Source organism: Lynx rufus, unplaced genomic scaffold (assembly GCF_022079265.1).
Source record: "Lynx rufus isolate CCGP_SWC_20201006 ecotype Redwood Valley unplaced genomic scaffold, mLynRuf1.p SCAF_4, whole genome shotgun sequence".
NCBI lineage: Eukaryota > Metazoa > Chordata > Mammalia > Carnivora > Felidae > Lynx > Lynx rufus.
In genome coordinates, this window is record NW_025814856.1 from 2,422,656 (window position 1) to 2,439,656 (window position 17,001).

The window sequence follows — 17,001 nt, forward strand, 5'->3', positions numbered from 1 at the left end:
GGCGCTGCTCACCGGGCTCGGGGCAGGCGCGGAGCGGCGGCCGGGCTGGGAAGGGCGTCCCGGGGCCGGAGGCGCCTCACGCTAGAGGCTCCATGCCCGGGACTGCGGCCCCGGAAGTGGCGGGCGCGGGGGACAGCGGCGGCGGCGGACACGGGGGAGCCGGTGGCTCGGGCCCCTTTGACCCGGAAGTTGAGCGGCCCAGGCGGCGCCCTACGATTGGCCGCCGTCCGGGCGGTACCAAGGTGGCTGCGATCCTGGGGGGAGGACGCGCCCGCACAGTCCCTGGCGGCCAGAGGCTTGGAATTTCCCTCGGTAGCATCTTCCGGCGCGGGGAGCTGGAGGGGAAATTGGAGAGAGGCGCCCCTGTGCGGCTTGGTATCGCCCAGCCCGACCGATGGGGCTTCTACTAATGGCGCTCAGAGAAAGCGGTGTTTGCCGGAGCGTTGGTGGTATAGTGGTTAGCATAGCTGCCTTCCAAGCAGTTGACCCGGGTTCGATTCCCGGCCAACGCAGGCGACGCTGTTGTTTTTCATCCCCCCGCCCCATGGCCGGTTGAAACGTCCTTTATAAAAAAAAAAAAAAAAACTGCCGAATTAAAGTTTTTCGTACCTTGCAATGACTTTAAAAGCGACGGGAGAAATTTAAAAACCTCGTCCCGATGACCCTGGACTAGGGTTTACCTGCCGTCCTACGCTGAGAAAACGCGTGTTCCCGCCCGGGATCGAACCGGGGACCTTTCGCGTGTGAGGCGAACGTGATAACCGCTACACTACGGAAACTGGCGAGAGGCGGGTTTTCTGGGACGCCTATACAGCCTGCTTTTGCGGGGATTCCCGCGCTTCCGGCCCGCGCCCCGCGGAAGGGAGGAGGGGCCGGGGGCGGGGGCCGGTTGGGGGGGGGTCTCGGAGGAGCGCGCTTCCCCCTCCCCACCCCCCCAGACCAGGATTAGAGCGAGGAGAGCGAGGCAGTGGCCTCAGGTGCAGACATGAAGGGGATGCCAGAAAACGCAACAATCAAGACAAATGGATATTTTCGGGCAACACACCAAAATACTCCTGTTACTAGCAATAGAATTCCATAACGAACAATGTATCAAAACCGTACGTGGAGACAGGTTTCGGCAGTGCCCTGCCCAACCGCAGTGGAGTCTGAGGCAGGAGCAAGAATGTGCATTTTTGAGTGGCTATCCCCCCCCCCGCCCGAGTATCCTCAAGAAAATATTGAAACTTAAAGTGTATGACAAGTCAATTCAAAACATTAAGAACTGTATGGTAATGTTACTCTCCTGCGCTTAACGGAAACAAACACATCAATACTTTCAACATCTGCTTCTGCGGGAAAATTAACCAAGGAACAGCGTGTGAAACACCCGTTGACGGGACGCACGTCGTTCCTTGTGCCCCAGAGCCCCCTGGGCCCGGCAGACCACTGTCACGGCCATGTATCATGAAGACCTAGACTCCCTTCCTACTGCTGCTGGGACAAAGTGCCACGGACGGTGGCAGAGTCTGTGGGCAGCCCGGCCAGACTCAGACATTGCTCCGTCCACCGCCTCCTCCACTGAGCTGGAGGCAGCTCCTTCCTTCCAGATGCTCACCCGGAACCTGGGAGCTGCCCTGGGCTCTTTTCTCCCCCACCCACGTCCAATCACCCAGCACATCCGATTAGCGCTGCTTTCAAACACGCCCAAAATCTGATCACTTCTTCCCCACCCGACGGCCATCGCGCTGGTCCGCCCCATCGCCACAGTCCTGTACCTGTGTCCCTCTGCCCCCTGCCAAGCCTCCTGCTCTCCCCGCCCCCCCCCCCAGTCCGTCCTCCCCGCAGTGGCCACCAGAGGGTGCCTGTAAGCACCGAGTCAGGGCCCACCCTCCTCTCTAGGCAGCCCTCCAGGGCTCCCATCTCCCAGAGGCAGAAGCCCGAGTCCTTCCCATAATCCTCAAGGCCCGGCTTGACCTGTGGCAGTCCCCTCCCTGCCCTCATGTCTAACCTTTCTCACGCTCCCTCACTCCGCTCCAGCCAAACAGGCCTCCTCGCTCCTTGCGCCTCCAACTGCCAGGCAGAGCCCTGCCCCAGGACCTTTGCACGGGCTGTGACCTCTGGTTTCTCCCAGGTATTTTTCCGGGCTCATTATCTCTCCTCCTGCGATTCTTGATTTCAATGTTACCTTCTCAGAGGAGGCTTCCCTGCGCCCCTCCCGCCTTGGCATCCACAAATTCAGTTTCCACCGTTGCACCGTGCTCTTTCAAAGGCTTATCAGTCTCTGAAACGATCCCATTTGTGGATTTGTTTTCTCGTCTCTCTTCTGTCTCCTCCCCTAGACTGCGGCCTCCTCCCCCAGTGCACAGTTTGCCTGTTTGTTTGCCTTCTGTTTCTCCAGTAACCGTTTCTTGAAATTACGGAGAGCTGGCCGGAGGAGAAAAGGCCTGGGCGCGGGAACGAAGCAATACAGGTGGGCTTCCTGGTGGAGGGGGAGTAGCTCAGAAAACATGTTGTCTCCCTGTGAACCCCGTCAAGCCCTGAGAGCTCGTTCACCCGCCAAACGAAACAACAAAAACTCCCTTCAAAGGAGCACTTGGGTCGTTCAGACGCACTTGGGGGCGCTTGTTTGCCACTGAGGTCCTGCCAGCGATCCTTGGGGGGGGGGGTCCACCATCTGAGAGAGGCGCCTTGGCTGAAAAGGACGATACCTCCGTCCCTCCAGCAGGTGTCAGCAGGAGCGCGACCACCGAGCGTCCCGCAGGGTCCCCGGCCTCCCAACACCACCCCTCCCGCTGCCCACACCACCCTCCCTTCCAGCCCCGCTCTGAGCCCCAGACCTCAGCGTCTCAAAGTCAGACGCTCCGCTCCCCCCAATACGCACCCCAGCACTTGCAAGAGTGTCCCTGTCCCCAAGCTGGCCGCCTCAGCAGATGGGATTGGTGGCCACTTGCTGGATTGTTCTAGCAGGTGGCTAGCCATTCTTGGAGTTGGAGGGAGGAAGCGGAAAGAGAAAAGAGAGAAAGAAGGGAAGCGTACAGGGATTCAGTGTTTCCAGGCTGGGAAATATCTGTTGCAAAGGCTAGCTGCCTCGGATCCCTTGGGGGGGTCAGAGAATAACACGCATCGAGTAGCGGAATACGTGCTGGGAAACATTCTAAGGAGATGTCGCACTTCATTTATTAAAAAAAAAAACTTACAAATGTTTTATTATTTATTTTTGGGACAGAGACAGAGCGCGAGCAGGGGAGGGGCAGAGAGAGAGGGAGACAGAATCCAAAGCAGGCTCCAGGCTTCTGAGCTGTCAGCACAGAGCCTGACGTGGGGCTCGAACTCACAAACCGTGAGATCACGACCTGAGCCAAGATCGGACGCTTAACCGACTGAGCCACCCAGGTGCCCCGGAAATGTCACTCTTTATTACTTATTTTTTTATTTTTCTGTCTTTTCCCGGTTCACTTTTATTTGGGGGGGTTCTTTTTTTTTTTTTTTACTTTTTTTTTTTTACTTTTTTTTTTTTTTAATTTACATCCAAGTGAATTAGCATATTGCGCAATAATGATTTCAGGAGTAGATCCCAGTGATTCGTCCCCTACATATGACACCCAGTGCTCATGCCAACACGTGTCCTCCTCGATGCCCCTCGTCCAGGTAGCCCACCCCCCTGCCCACGACCCCTCCAGCAGCCCTCAGTGTGTTCTCCATATTTAAGAGTCTCTTCTGTTTTGGCCCCCTCCCTGTTTTTATATTATTTTTTGTTTCCCTTCCCTGATGTTCATCTGTTTTGTATCTTAAAGTCCTCATATGAGTGAAGTCATGTGATATTTTCCTCTAATTTCACTTAGCATAATACCCTCCAGTTCCATCCACGTAGCTGCAAATGGCAAGCTTTCATTCTTTTTGATTGCCGAGTAATACCCCATTGTGTATACAGACCACATTTTCTTTATCCATTCATCCGTCGATGGACATTTGGGCTCTTTCCATACTTTGGCTATTGTCGGTAGCGCTGCTATAAACACGGGGGTGCATGTGTCCCTTCGAAACAGCACACCTGTATCCCGTGGATAAATGCCTCGTAGTGCAATGGCTGGGTCGTAGGGTAGTTCTGTTTCTAATTTTTTGAGGAAGCTCCATACTGTTTTCCAGAGCGGCTGCACCAGTTTGCATTCCCAGGAAATGTCACACTTTAAACTCACTTGGTCTACCCAATAATCCCATGATATGGGCACGATCAGCAGCAGCAGCCCCCTTTTAATGGTGAGGCAACCAAGGCACAGAGGGGTTAAGTAACTCGCCCAAGGTCACACAGCGTACAGTAACGAGAGTGGAGATCTGAAGCCGGGTGGTCTGGCTCCAAAGTCCTCGGCACAAGACTAGCTAGGCTACCTTCTCCACAGATGAAGTTCAAGGTAATCAACGTACCTAAAAAGAAAAGGAAAGAAAAGCCCATTGGCTCTGAACCAGCCATTAGAAGATCCGCCCTGGACCTTATCAGGGTCATGAGCATATTAAGACATAGTGGTCTGGGGGCGCCTGGGTGGCTCAGTCGGTTAAGCGTCCGACTCTTGATTTGGGCTCAGGTCATGATCTCACGGTTTGTGGGTTCGAGCCCCAAGTCAGGCTCTGCGTTGACAGTGTGGAGCCTGCTTGGGATTCTCCCTCTCCCCCCCCTCCCGCACACCCCCCCCCACTCACTCTCTCTCTCTCAGAAACAAATAAACTTTCAAAAAATAAATAAAAATAAATAAAAACGCTAAATAAGATCCTTCGGATAGAACTGATCTTCTCCGTGAGCCGGCACTTTTTCGGTGAAAAACCAGTTAAAAATAACGACAGTTCCCTACTAGTCAACCAACTAGTTAAATAGTGATGGTTAAGGTGCCAGGTCTTGAGCTAGGTGTTTTTTTTTTTTTTTTTCAACATTTATTTATTTTTGAGACAGAGAGAGACAGAGCATGAACGGGGGAGGGTCAGAGAGAGAGGGAGACACAGAATCCGAAGCAGGCTCCAGGCTCCGAGCTGTCATCACACAGCCCGACGCGGGGCTCGAACTCACGGACTGTGAGATCATGACCTGAGCTGAAGTCGGTTGCTTAACCGACGGAGCCACCCAGGCGCCCCCAGGGCTCACATTTCTAAACCTCTCCACAGTGAACGCAGCCAGTAGAGAAATCGGTCACAAATGATGGCAAAGTAGGCGTGTTAGGGCTGCAGGAATGGGAAGGAAAGAGGCGGGAGCCCTGAGTGGCTGGCGAGGGGGAGTCTGGGTCACTCGCCTGGCTGAGCCGGTCCCCGCTGCCTCCTCCCTTCCCTCGCTGCCCCTCAACCCCCTCCCCCTCAACCCCCTCCATCTCGAGGCCACCGCATTGTTCGGGGATATTCTTAGCTCTGCACCATCAAAGCAGCACAGTCTGAAGGCTAAACGTAGGGAGAGATGGACGTCAGAGGGGGAGCGATCGGAACACTGGTCTGTCTCCCCACACCCCCCACCCCCTCGAAGCGGCTGGAATTTCCCCAGGACTGGGTTTCTCGCTCATTCTCTCCTGGTTGTGGGTAGCCTGGCAAATTCGGCCTCACCGTGCGGCACTGGGCACGTGGCTTTCTCTCCCTGAGCCTCGGCCTCCTCGTCTGTGAAATGGGTATGATAACAGTGCTCTCTCCTGGAGGGTGATGGTGGGGGGCGGATGACATAAACCAAGGGCAAGCCACGGAACTTGGCACAGAGTAGGTGCTCCGTTACCCAGTTCCTCCACTGCGCGGTCTCCGGGTCCAGCTCGCCGCTGGAGGGTCACGTAACAAATAAACGGCACTGAGGCTCCAACAACCAAGTACGGCTCGTCCACGGCCCCTGGTGATACTGGGCAAGCCGGGTCCTGCCCTGACCTCGGTTCGCTCATCTGAAAAACGGGGGTCACAACAGCACCCGCCTCCTGAGCGCTAAATAAATAGGCAGCGAGGGGCGCCTGGGGGGCTCAGTCGGTCAAGCGTCCGACTCCGGCTCAGGTCATGATCTCACGGTTCATGAGTTCGAGCCCCGCGTCGGATTCTGTGTCTCCCTCGCTCTCTTCCTCCTCCATTCCCGCTCTCTCTTTCAAAAATAAATAAACATTAAAAAAGTTTTCAAAAGATAAATAAAGGGGCCGCGATGCTGGGAATCGGGCAGCTGGCCTGAAACAGGCCCGTGGGGCCGAGGCCTTTCTCTTTCCCTCTTCCTCAGCCGGCCCCTTCCCCCACTGGCCTGTCCCCCTTCAGGCAGGGACACAAGGCCCCTGTCCGCTCTCCCCGCTTGCCATTTCCACTCTTTCCCAGCACGGCCCATGTGCCTCAGCCTTTGCTCTGCCCAAGGTATGCACAGCCCCGTGGTGTTCAGCAAAGACATTAATTCCACGAATGATCTGACTCCCTTCTAGAAATTTCTCTCCCGCGAGGAAGTAAGGCCCCACGCGCTCAAGAACGCATTGCGATGGCTCCAAACTGACTGCAAGGTCCCACAGTCTGGTTGTTACACACACACGCCCTGGGGCCAGGCGGCCTCCGCCTCGACACCCGCTGACTTGCTCTGCAACAGCCGCTAAGCTACTGTCCCTCTCTGTGCTTCAGGTGCTCACTTGTGAAGCCTGGTTGGCGGGAAGGGTTTAATGAGTTAATCCTCATAAAAAGTAGGTTTGCCGAGCGTTAGTTTCGACCTGATGGGCAGCCTGACTGGGCCCTGCGAGCCCAGATGCCTGGTGGGGCCTCCCTGCGTTCTCTCTGGAACTTTCCTGTCTGCTCCCTTGTTCGCTCCCGGGCCCTGCCCTCGCCTCTGTGAACCGAGGAACCCTGCATGGAATTCTCTCCCAGCCCCCTTCCCCGAGCCAGCCAGCTCTTTCTGCAAGACCCTGACCTGCCTGGAACGCACCCCCCCAAAAAAAAACCGGGGTGCAGTAAAGAGAGAGGGAAAGGAAGGCAGGGCGATCAGAAGGAGGGATGGCACCGGTTGGTGTCTCCAGGACATTGGGGAGGGGGTCCGTTTGAGAGGGGACACAGGGGGGCACCAGTTCTGGGGGTCCAACGCAGCAAGCTGTCCCTGGATGGCAAAACTGAGGCACGCCCGGCCTTTCCTGCCCTCTGCTGGCAGGGGGGGAGGGAGGCCCGGAGCCAAGAGGGGGGCTGGGCGAAGGGGAGGGGGCAACTGAGGGGGGCGGCCGAGACAAAGCAGGATGGGGGTCTGTCCGACAGCAGCCCGGCCTTAAGGACAGCGGGCTCCGCGCATTGGCATTGTCTCCGGAGCGGGCACAGGGCAGGGGGAGGGGGCGGTGCGCCCCCCCCCCCGACAATGGAGCCCCCCCCCAAGCCAGCCAGGCTGGGGGAGCTGCGGCCCCGCCCACCTTGCGGCAGAGGGCGGGGCCGAGGGGGGGTGGCTGAGCGCCAATGAATTCAGCTCCACGAAAGCCAGTTAAAGCCTGCAGGGGGCCCAACGGGAGACCCGGAGGCAGGGGGGGGAGGGGGCCCCCACGTGAGCCAGGCTGGGGGGGGGGGCCTTGGAGAGAGACCTGCATGGGGGCATCGCAGGAGGGGTGAAGCGCTCCCTTCCCCGGGCTGCGCACACCAAACTCCTGATTAGGAAGACGGAAGCCATCGAGCCCCAGGAGGGTGACAGGGCCCCTGGGGCATAAAACGTGGAGGGACAGCCTGGGAAGCACCCCCTCACCCCTGCCCTTTGCCCCCCCCCCCCGAGAATGCTGAACAGGAGGCCGGATTTCCTTGGTCAACAAGGGTCAGCTGGTCCACCCCTTGGCCAGCCACGGCTCAAGGGGTCCACTCCTTCAGGACCCTGGCAGGGAAAAGCAGGCCTTGCCTCCAGGAAGCCTTCCAGGAATGCTGCAGGCCCTTCTCTGGCGCCCTCCCCTCTTGTCTGTCCCCTCTCTGCCTCCCCGCCCCTAGGAACCTCCTCCCCCTCCCTGAGCCCCACCTCTGAGACTTCCTTCCCTTCTCTGAGCCACACTCAGACTCCCCCCCCTCCACTCTCTGAGCCCCCTTTCCCTGTCTGAGCCCTTCTCCTCTCTAAACCTTTCTCCTCCTCCGGAGACCCCTTAGCTCTCTGTCGCTGGGACCTGGGGCTTGAAGTCTCAGCTGGGCCTGGCTTGAGGGGCTCCAGGATTCTTGCCCAGCCAGGTTTCTGGGATGGGGGAGGGGCCTTCCAACCCCCCCCCCCTTCTCAGCAGCAGAGCAGGGGGCTGTGAGTCTACAGTCAATATTTTGGGGGTGACGTGGGGCGGGGGCCACAGTTTGAGAGCACTCTGTGGCTGTCAGCCGTGGGGGGGTACACCTGGGGATTCAGTGCGTGGAGGTGGGGAGCATGGCTTGTGAATGAGCGTGTGCGAGCCCACTCACAGGGGCCACCGTCTACACACACACACACACACACACACACACACACGGATGCGCGCGTGCGCTTTTGCCCACAGGAAGGAGGTTAAGGAGACCCAGAGACAGAGACTCGATGACAAGAGACAGATTTGGGGAAGGGCTGGGACCACACACCTGGGTAACAAGAAGCAGCCCTGGGAGCATTTAGAGGTCGGGCATTCCTGGAGCCAAGAACAGCAAGTGCAAAGGCCCTGAGGCAGAAACAAGCTGGTTGGTGGATAAAGAACCCAGGTGATGGGAATGGTGAGTGGTGAGGCCCAATGAGCAGTAGGGCCTGAGCCACCCTATATAACGGGTGGGAAAGAGTATCTGCTTCCGGGGCGCCTGGGGGGCTCAGTCGGTTAAGCTTCCAACTCTTGATTTCAGCTCAGGTCATGATCTCACGGTGTGTGAGTTCGAGCCCCGTGTCGGGCTCTGTGCTGACAGCTCGGAGCCTGGAGCCTGCTTCCCATTCTGTGTCTCCCTCCCTCTCTCTCTCTGCTCCTTGCCCGCTCACACTCTGTCTGGCTCCCTCTCTCTCTCTCTCAAAAACAAACATTAAAAAGTGCTAAAGTAGGGGCGCCTGGGTGGCGCAGTCGGTTGAGCGTCCGACTTCAGCCAGGTCACGATCTCGCGGTCCACGAGTTCGAGCCCCGCGTCGGGCTCTGGGCTGATGGCTCGGAGCCTGGAGCCTGTTTCCGATTCTGTGTCTCCCTCTCTCTCTGCCCCTCCCCCGTTCATGCTCTGTCTCTCTCTGTCCCAAAAATAAATAAACGTTGAAAAAAAAAAAAAGTGCTAAAGTAAATAAAAATAAATAAATACAAAAGTTGCCCAGAAAAACCGCCAAGGCAAAGACCGGCTTGGTTGCCAGGAGGCCCCGGGCATTTTGCGACCAAAGCAATTGGCCGCCTTCTCGTGGTTAAGTCTCATGTCAGCAAAACCCCGGGCTCCCCTAGTGGCCCCTGAACTTGGGCAGTCACGGCAGCGGCCGGTTTTAAATTCCGCCCAGAAAGAGTTAAGTTCTTCAAAAGAACCCTGTTCCCCAGGCCTTACCTGCAGAGACAGGCCTCAGAGCAGCAAAAGGGAACAGTGGCTTGGGGACCGGAAAGGCGCTGACCCTGGACGACGGCCCCTCCCAGCTCATTCCCAGAGACAGTAAACAACCTGTCCATCAGTAGGTTTTTCAAAGACAAACCAGCCGAATCCAGAGCCCCCGCCCCCAACACCCCTTCCGTGGGGTTCTCACACTCAGGGTCGCTACCTCCCGCCCTGATCCCCTGGGGCTGGTGCCAGGGGGACTAGGGACGGGGACTAGGGACGGGGACTAGGGAAGGCTCCCAGGTCCCAGGGACCGCTGAAGTTATTCCTACGAGCTGATCCTAAACCTGCTACCCCTGCCTTACCCTTTTCTTTCTATGGAAACTGCAATCACGCCTCTTGCCCGGTCCGCCCCCGCCGTCTCCCCGTGTGGGCCTGTGGGGTGTGGTGAGCCCATCGCCTTCTGGAAACTAAAACACTTTCTTGTCAATGACAATCGTCTCTTTGTCTGCTGGCCTTGGTAAATCTCAACATTTAATACACTATATATATATATATATATATATTTTTTTTTTTAGGTTTGTTTATTTTTGACAGAGAGAGAGATAGAGAGAGAACACAAAGGGGGGAGGGGCAGAGAGAGAGGGAGACAGAGGATCCCAAGCAGGCCCTGCGCCCACAGCAGCAAACAGCCCGAAACTCACAAACCACGCGGTCATGACCTGAGCCAAAGTCAGACGCTCAACCGACTGAGCCACCCAGGCGCCCCTGGTTTCTTCTATGAGAGGATAGTCTGTGCTGCTTTTTTTCTTTTTAATGTTTTTTAAAAAAATTTTTTAGGGGCGCCTGGGTGGCGCAGTCGGTTAAGCGTCCCACTCTCGATTTCATGATCTCACGGTTTGTGGGTTCGAGCCCCGCGCCGGGCTCTGTGCGGACAGCTCGGAGCCCGGAGCCTGCTTCGGATTCGGTGTCTGTCCCTCCCCTGCTCATGCTTGCGTGCACTCTCTCCCTCTCAGAATAAATCAATAAACTCCAAAGATACAACTTATTTATTTTCTCACACTTTGGTAAAATACCCGTAAAACCTGTTTCTCGTCCTAACCGTTAGGAACGCTAGGCCACCGTTCCCACCGCCCGTCGCCAGACCCTTTTCACCCTGCCAAACGGAAACGGCGTCCCGGTGAAACACTAGCTCTCTGTTCCCACCCTCCCTCCAGCCCATGCACTGTATTTTGAGACACACGCACCTGCAAAATTTCTCCCACGCCTGTGTGCAACTGTGGTCCACAGGATGTCATTCTAGTATCCTTCAAAAGCCATCATCAGAGTGTTCCCTAATGGGAACTGGCTAAGTCATTCCCTTTATGTAAAAGGATGGCAATACTGTAGCGAATGTTTGAAACTTGCTAAGAGAGTAAACCTGAAAAGGTCTCATCACAGGGGGGAGACTTTGTAGCGATGTGAGGGGAGGGATGTTGGTTAAACGGTGATCACTGTGGCAATACATAGGAATGTCTAATCATTACCTTGTATGCCGTGTATTAACACAATGTCATAATTTAATAATGTCTCAGTAAAACTGGGAGAGGGGCGCCTGGGTTCCTCGGTTGGATGGGCGTCGGACTTTGGCTCAGGTCATGATCTCACGGTTCGTGGGTTCGAGCCCCACATCGGGCTCTGTGCTGACAGCTCAGAGCCTGGAACCTGCTTCCGATTCTGTATCTCTCTCTCTCTCTCCCCTCTCTCCCTCGTACTCTGTCTCTCTCTCTGAAAAATAAACATCAAAAATTTTTTTTAAAAAACTGGGGGAAAAAAGTAACAGAGAATACACAGACACCCACCCACACGTACAGAGCAAAAGCTCCATATTGGGCATAGAGCTTGCTTTAAATTTTTTTAATTTTTTTTTCAGTTTATTTTGAGGGAGAGAGAGAATCCCAAGCAGGCTTCCTGCTGTCAGCGCAGAGCCCGACGCGGGGCTCGAACTCACAGACCGTGAGATCATGACCTGAGCCGAAGTTGGACGCTTAACCGACTGAGCCACCCAGGTGCCCCTCTTTTTTTTTTTTTCTTTTTCTTCTTTTTTTTTTTTTAAGTGTCCAATCACCCTGCCTGGCAAGAAGCCATTCTCCTCCCCACTTTACAGATGAGGAAACTGAGGCTCAGAGAGGGGCAGTGTCTTGCCCAGAGTCACAGACCAAGAGCGAGTCACGGCCAGGACTGGAGGCCAGGCTGATGTGACCCTGGTGACCAGGGGGTGGGGGGAGGCGCTCCTGGGTGGGTGCCCCACCCACAGAGGAGGGAGGGAGGGGCCTCTATTCCAGCTCAGCGCAAAAAGGACCCCCAAGGCCTTGGAGAGAAATGAAGAGGGAAATGGGAGGCAGAGGCTGGTCTCAAGGCCACATCCCTCCCCGGAGGAGCCCCACCCCTGCCCCCACCCCCAACACCCCCCCCCCCGGGGCCCACGCAGCCGCACACGCCCACAGGGGTAACTCGCGGGCCACGCTGGCACGCGGCCATAGGTACACACGCGTGTGCGCTTGCACACACACACACAGGCCCCCGCGTGCACACTCCGCTTCTGATTCTTCTAAATCAAAGCTTCCGTGAGATTCTAGGTCAGGCAAGTGGCCTCCCTGCCTCCTCCTGGTAGGGCCTTCAGATCACTAGTGTGAGAAGGTGTGTGTGTGTGTGTGTGTGTGTGTGTGTGTGTGAGAGGTGGGGGGGCAGAGATGGGGTAAAACCACACCAGAGAAGGACGGAAACAGAGTCAGGGATGGGGCGGCGGGGAGATGGAGAGGACGGGAGGCCTAACCCTCCCTCCGGTCCCTGGCTGAGCTGGCCTCCTGCGTCAGTCCTCAAAATAGGCCCTTGAGATGAGGAATGTTTGACTGAATTTTCCAGAAGAGAAGGTGGAGGCTGGGAGAGGCCCGGCCCAACTCTTAGTGACCTGACTGGAGTCCCTTTGCAAATCGGAGGCTGGGGTCTGGACCATTAGCTCTGCTGGGTGGGAGTGTACCCCTCCTTTTTGCTTTCTTTTTTTTACTATTAATTGCTTTTAATTTATTTATTTTTGAGAGCGAGAGACAGAGAGAGAGAGAGAGAGCAAGGGAGGGGCAGAGAGAGAGGGAGACCCAGAATCTGAAGCAGGCTCCACACTGTGAGCACAGAGCCCGACAGGGGACTCGAACCCAGGAACCAGGAGATCATGACCTGAGCTGACGTCGGGCGGGCGCTTAACCGACTGGGCCACCCAGGCGCCCCCCGCTTTCTTTTAAATGGTTTCACCCAGGGGCGCCTGGGTGGCTCAGTCGGTTAAGCGTCCAACGTCGGCTGGGGTCATAATCTCACGGGCCGGGGCCGTGAGTTTGAGCCCCGCGTGGGGCTCCGTGCTGACGGCTCGGCGCCTGCTTTGGATTCTCTCTCTCCCTCTCTGCCCCTCCCCTGCTCCCACTCTCTCTCCCAAAAATAACTAAATAAACGTTAAAAACACCATAAATGGTTTCCCAGAAAGATCCAGATCCCCAGCTCCTCTGGAAAGAAATTAGCGGATGGGGCTGGACCCGCTGCAGGGACCCGGTGGGATGTCCCAAGACCCACCTGGGCAGCAGAGGGGCGGCTTGTGTGGCTCGGGGCCGGGCTCTCGGAGGTGTGCGAGGGTGGGGGCAAGGGGGGCCCCGGTCCTGGGGTCTGACCCCGCCTCCTCGCCCCTGCCAACCGCCCCAGGGCATTTTCCCAGGACAATGGAGATACATCCCCCTCCATCCTACCCCCTCCCTCCCCTCTCTCCTTCTCCCTCCTCCCTTCCCCTCTCCCAGCTCCCGGTGGGGAGAAGTGGCCTCAGGCTGCCATCAGCTCCAAGGGGCTTAAGTGGCCCAGTTCCGGGGCTGGCTGGCACCCTGGGAAGACACGATTAGGGTAATGAGCTCTGGGCCCCTCCCAGCCCCAGAGCTTGGCAACCACCGAGGGGGTGTCCCGGGCCCACTGGGCTGCTTGCCTGCAAGGGGAGGGGGCAGGGAACCCGGACGGAGAGCCCCAGAGATGCACACAGGGTCAGGTGGGGGCAGAGAGCCAGAGACGAGGCGGAAGAGAGATGCAGAGAGCGAGAGACGGAGAGACAGAGGGAGACAGAGGAAACTGAGATGGGAGACAGGTCAGAGGTCAAGGGAGGAGGGGGAGGGAAATGAGAGCGGAAGGAAAGCAGGAGAGACCGAGGCTGGACCGAGAGCAGGACAGGCCGGGAGCCAGGGAGGAGGGAGAGACGAGAGAGAGAGAGAGAGAGAGAGAGAGAGAGAGAGAGAGAGAGAGAGAGAGAGGCGGCAGTGGGAGGGGGAGATGAGAGAGAGAGAAGCTCACGCGCGGAACAATTGAGGTAGAAGACACAGTCTTTTACAACCTAATCTCGGCAGCGACAGTCATCACCTCTGTGTGACCGCATCTATTGGTCACACGGACCCAGCCTGACACGGAGAGGGAGAAGCCTACCCCGCTGTAGACACCAGGAGGCGGGGGGTCGTGGGGTCCGTGTTGGAGGCTGAATTGGACTTGAGTTCCCTGCTCTGAGGCACGGGCTCACCGGCATCTGTCACAGAGTAGAGACACGCTCATTTTCCAGGGCATCAGCGTCTCCTCGTCTCGAGTCAGTTCTCTGGGGATCTGCACAAGGACACTGGCCCTCTTTAGGGATCTTTTTGCTTACAAGGGAAAGCAACTCAACTCAAACTGCCTTGAAAAACAGATATAATGAGGGGGGCGGGCGTGCTGGCTTGTGGACTGGCTGCCTCCGGGGGTTCAAACATGATCCTCGCCGTCTTGCAACCCTCCACGCAGTCACCAGCTCCCCAGACCCACACCCTTCTCTCCTAGCAACTCGGGTGGACACAGAGACTCTTCCCTACCGGATCCGGCCAGAGTCCCAGTGAAGGATCCGATTGGCTCAGGGGGGATCACCGGCCTATCCCTGAATCAGTCACCGCGGCCGACATTTCTTGGCCCTTTTTGTCTTCCGGAAGCTTCTCTGGGTCTGAGGCGTTCTGCTATAGCATTTAAATGCACCCGGTTTAGGGCCACATTGCTTAGGATCAAATCTCCCCGTCTGCTGCTTCAGAGCTGTGGGTTCTCGGAAAATAGACCTAACCTCTCTGTGCTCGGTTTCCTCGTCCGTCAAATGGAATTGCTTTGAGGATCACACGAATTAAACCCTATCAGATTCTAGAAGGTTGCCGACATCCAGGAGCATTAGAGGTAGCTGGCCTTGGCCGATGTTCGGGCACTTTTTTTCTGGTGTGAGTTCCGTTGCTGGCGAACATCACCCTTCCCCCATCCCCTAAGTTAACTGTTGACGCCGTCCCCAAAAAAGATGTCCGGTCATTTTCCCAGGCGGAATTGCCCTTCTCTGCTCCCCCCGAAGTCCCGTGGGAGCCACGGGAGCTGCTTTGCCCAATTAAATGGGAGCTGAAGTGACACGTGCCCCCTCCGGACGGAAACTTCTACAGCCAGGGTACCACTTGTCACATTGCCTCTTTCCTTCAGCTGCAGTGACCGGCAAGTCAGAGGGGGCGGTGGCTCCACCAACCGGTACCTGTAGAAGGAGGACGCAAGACATCCTCAGCCAAACCCCGACAGAGGGATGAACGCAAGCAGGAGATGCATCTTGGGCCACTTTTGAGCCACGGAGATCTGGGGGATGTTTGTTACCGCGTATAACCTTCCCTAACTGATACACCCCTGGGTTTCTGACATCTCCTTGTCTCCACCACAGACACAACCAGAGATCTCGCGTGACCTGGTCCAATGTGACGTAGTGTAACTGTTGGTACGTCTACATCTAGGACAACAGGAGTCATTTGTGCCTGTGACCTTGGCAACATCGGACACCGGGTTGGGGGCTTGGAAAAAAGCAGTGTCCGTGCCACGATCTCCCCTGACGTCTGTACATCTCTCCATCCTTTCTCATAGCTGGCTCTTCCCGGACCAGCGACATTTTAAAGCTCTGCCTCTCAATCTTGCTAATGACTCATTTTTTATCCCTATTCTAGTAGCGATCCTGCACTCAGAGAAATTGACTACCGTTCCCTCCCACACCTTCCCTCCCCCCCCCCCACGGCCACCGGCAGGAAAAGAGCTTCATCAGGCATCACTGTGTGGCCCAGCCCCCATCCCTGCTGGACTCAGTTTACCTTGTGGTGGTTCAGATGTGGTTTCCTGAGGGCTGTTCTGGCCCTGCCGTTCAGTGTGGCTGCAGTGTTACCGTCCTTTGCTTTGGTTGAGCTGGGAGCCTGATGTCACGGAAACTATGGTCTTTAAACAAGACTCTCTGCTCCATTCTGTGTAAAACAGTCACCCGTGCAGATTTCACCTTCCTTATTACATCGGTTAAGATTCTCTGGGTTGGGGCGCCTGGGTGGCTCAGTGGGTAGAGCATCTGACTTCCGCTCAGGTCATGATCTCGCGGTTTGTGGGTTCGAGCCCCGCATCGGGCTCTGTGCTGATGGCTCGGAGCCTGGAGCCCGCTTCGGATTCTGTGTCTCCCTCTCTCTCTCGGCCCCTCCCCCGCTCACACTCTGTCTCTGTCTCTCTCAAAAATAAATAAAAGATTAAAAAAAGAAGAACAGAAACACAGCCTCTGCATGGAGCATGGCATGACTATGTGCTCCCTGACTTAGAACTTAATGGCCTCCCGAGCTCAGCTGCAGGGGATTCTGGGAACTGTAGTTTCTAGGTTTCTGGCCCCCAGCAGCGAGGCAAGTAGAGAGAGGGAGAGAGGTCCCAGCCCGTCCACCTCCACACAAGACCCCAGACCAGTGGATGGGACCAGCTGAGACCTTCCAGCCCAGCTCAGCTGCCCTTTGACTGCAGCCGCACGAATGAGCCCAGGCAAGAGTCCCCCGGCCAAGCCACGGAATCATGACAAATAAGAAATTGTTGTCGTTTAAGCCTCTGCATTTTGGGGGTGGTTTGTTACACAGCAACAGGTAACTGATAGATTACTGGCTTGCCGAGAGAATGCCCTGGAATGGACTAACTAATCGGTCCTTTGAAGCAAGCAGACGATGGCTTCGTCAGGAAGAAGATGCTTGGACAGCTTCTCTCTGTCTCGTCTCTCTTTCTCTCTCCCTCTGTCCCTGTCTCTCTGTCTCTCTCTGTTCTGCCTGGGCTCTGTCTCTCTCCCTCCCTGCCCCTTCCCTCTGCACCTCCGTGTCTCTGCCTCTCTCCCTGCCCCCCTTTAAGCTTGGGACCCTGGGGTGGGGGGCGAACCCCGTTGAGGCAGGTGGTCCGACAACTGACACCCAGGGGATTAGCTGCTCTGCCCCCCGCTCCCCGCGCCCCAAGGGATTTGAGGCCACTGCCTTTTTAACTCCACCTTGATCAAATTTCCTCCCCTTCGCCTGGGAAGTCCCACGCACTCACCATTCACTCTGTACGCGTTCCCAGGCCCGCCACGTCCTCCTGGGTCACCAGACGGCCACATGCCTGATAACACCACTGCACCTGCCTGGGTCACAGGATCTAAGCCTCCCACGCCACACCTCCCACCCCCGGCCCCCGACACACACACACACACACACACACACACACACACACGCACAGCAC

General features: G+C 56.6%; 1 protein-coding gene and 2 non-coding genes across 4 annotated transcripts in view; 1 reads left to right on the top strand and 2 right to left on the bottom strand.

The window, feature by feature from the left end:
• Positions 1-101, bottom strand: part of DPP9 (dipeptidyl peptidase 9) — a 42,273-nt gene extending 42,172 nt beyond the window's left edge. The window contains exon 1 of one of the 2 annotated variants that reach the window (XM_047094500.1): positions 13-101. The gene's annotated coding sequence lies outside the window, so the exon portion shown is untranslated. The remainder of the gene's footprint in view (positions 1-12) is intronic. The other variant, XM_047094502.1, reaches the window with a different exon arrangement.
• A 339-nt stretch (positions 102-440) lies between these two features.
• On the top strand, positions 441-512 carry TRNAG-UCC (transfer RNA glycine (anticodon UCC)). The gene has a single exon. It is a non-coding gene; the product is annotated as a tRNA-Gly (tRNA).
• Positions 513-706: 194 nt separating this feature from the next.
• TRNAV-CAC (transfer RNA valine (anticodon CAC)) lies at positions 707-779 on the bottom strand. The gene has a single exon. It is a non-coding gene; the product is annotated as a tRNA-Val (tRNA).
• Positions 780-17,001: the final 16,222 nt, after the last annotated feature.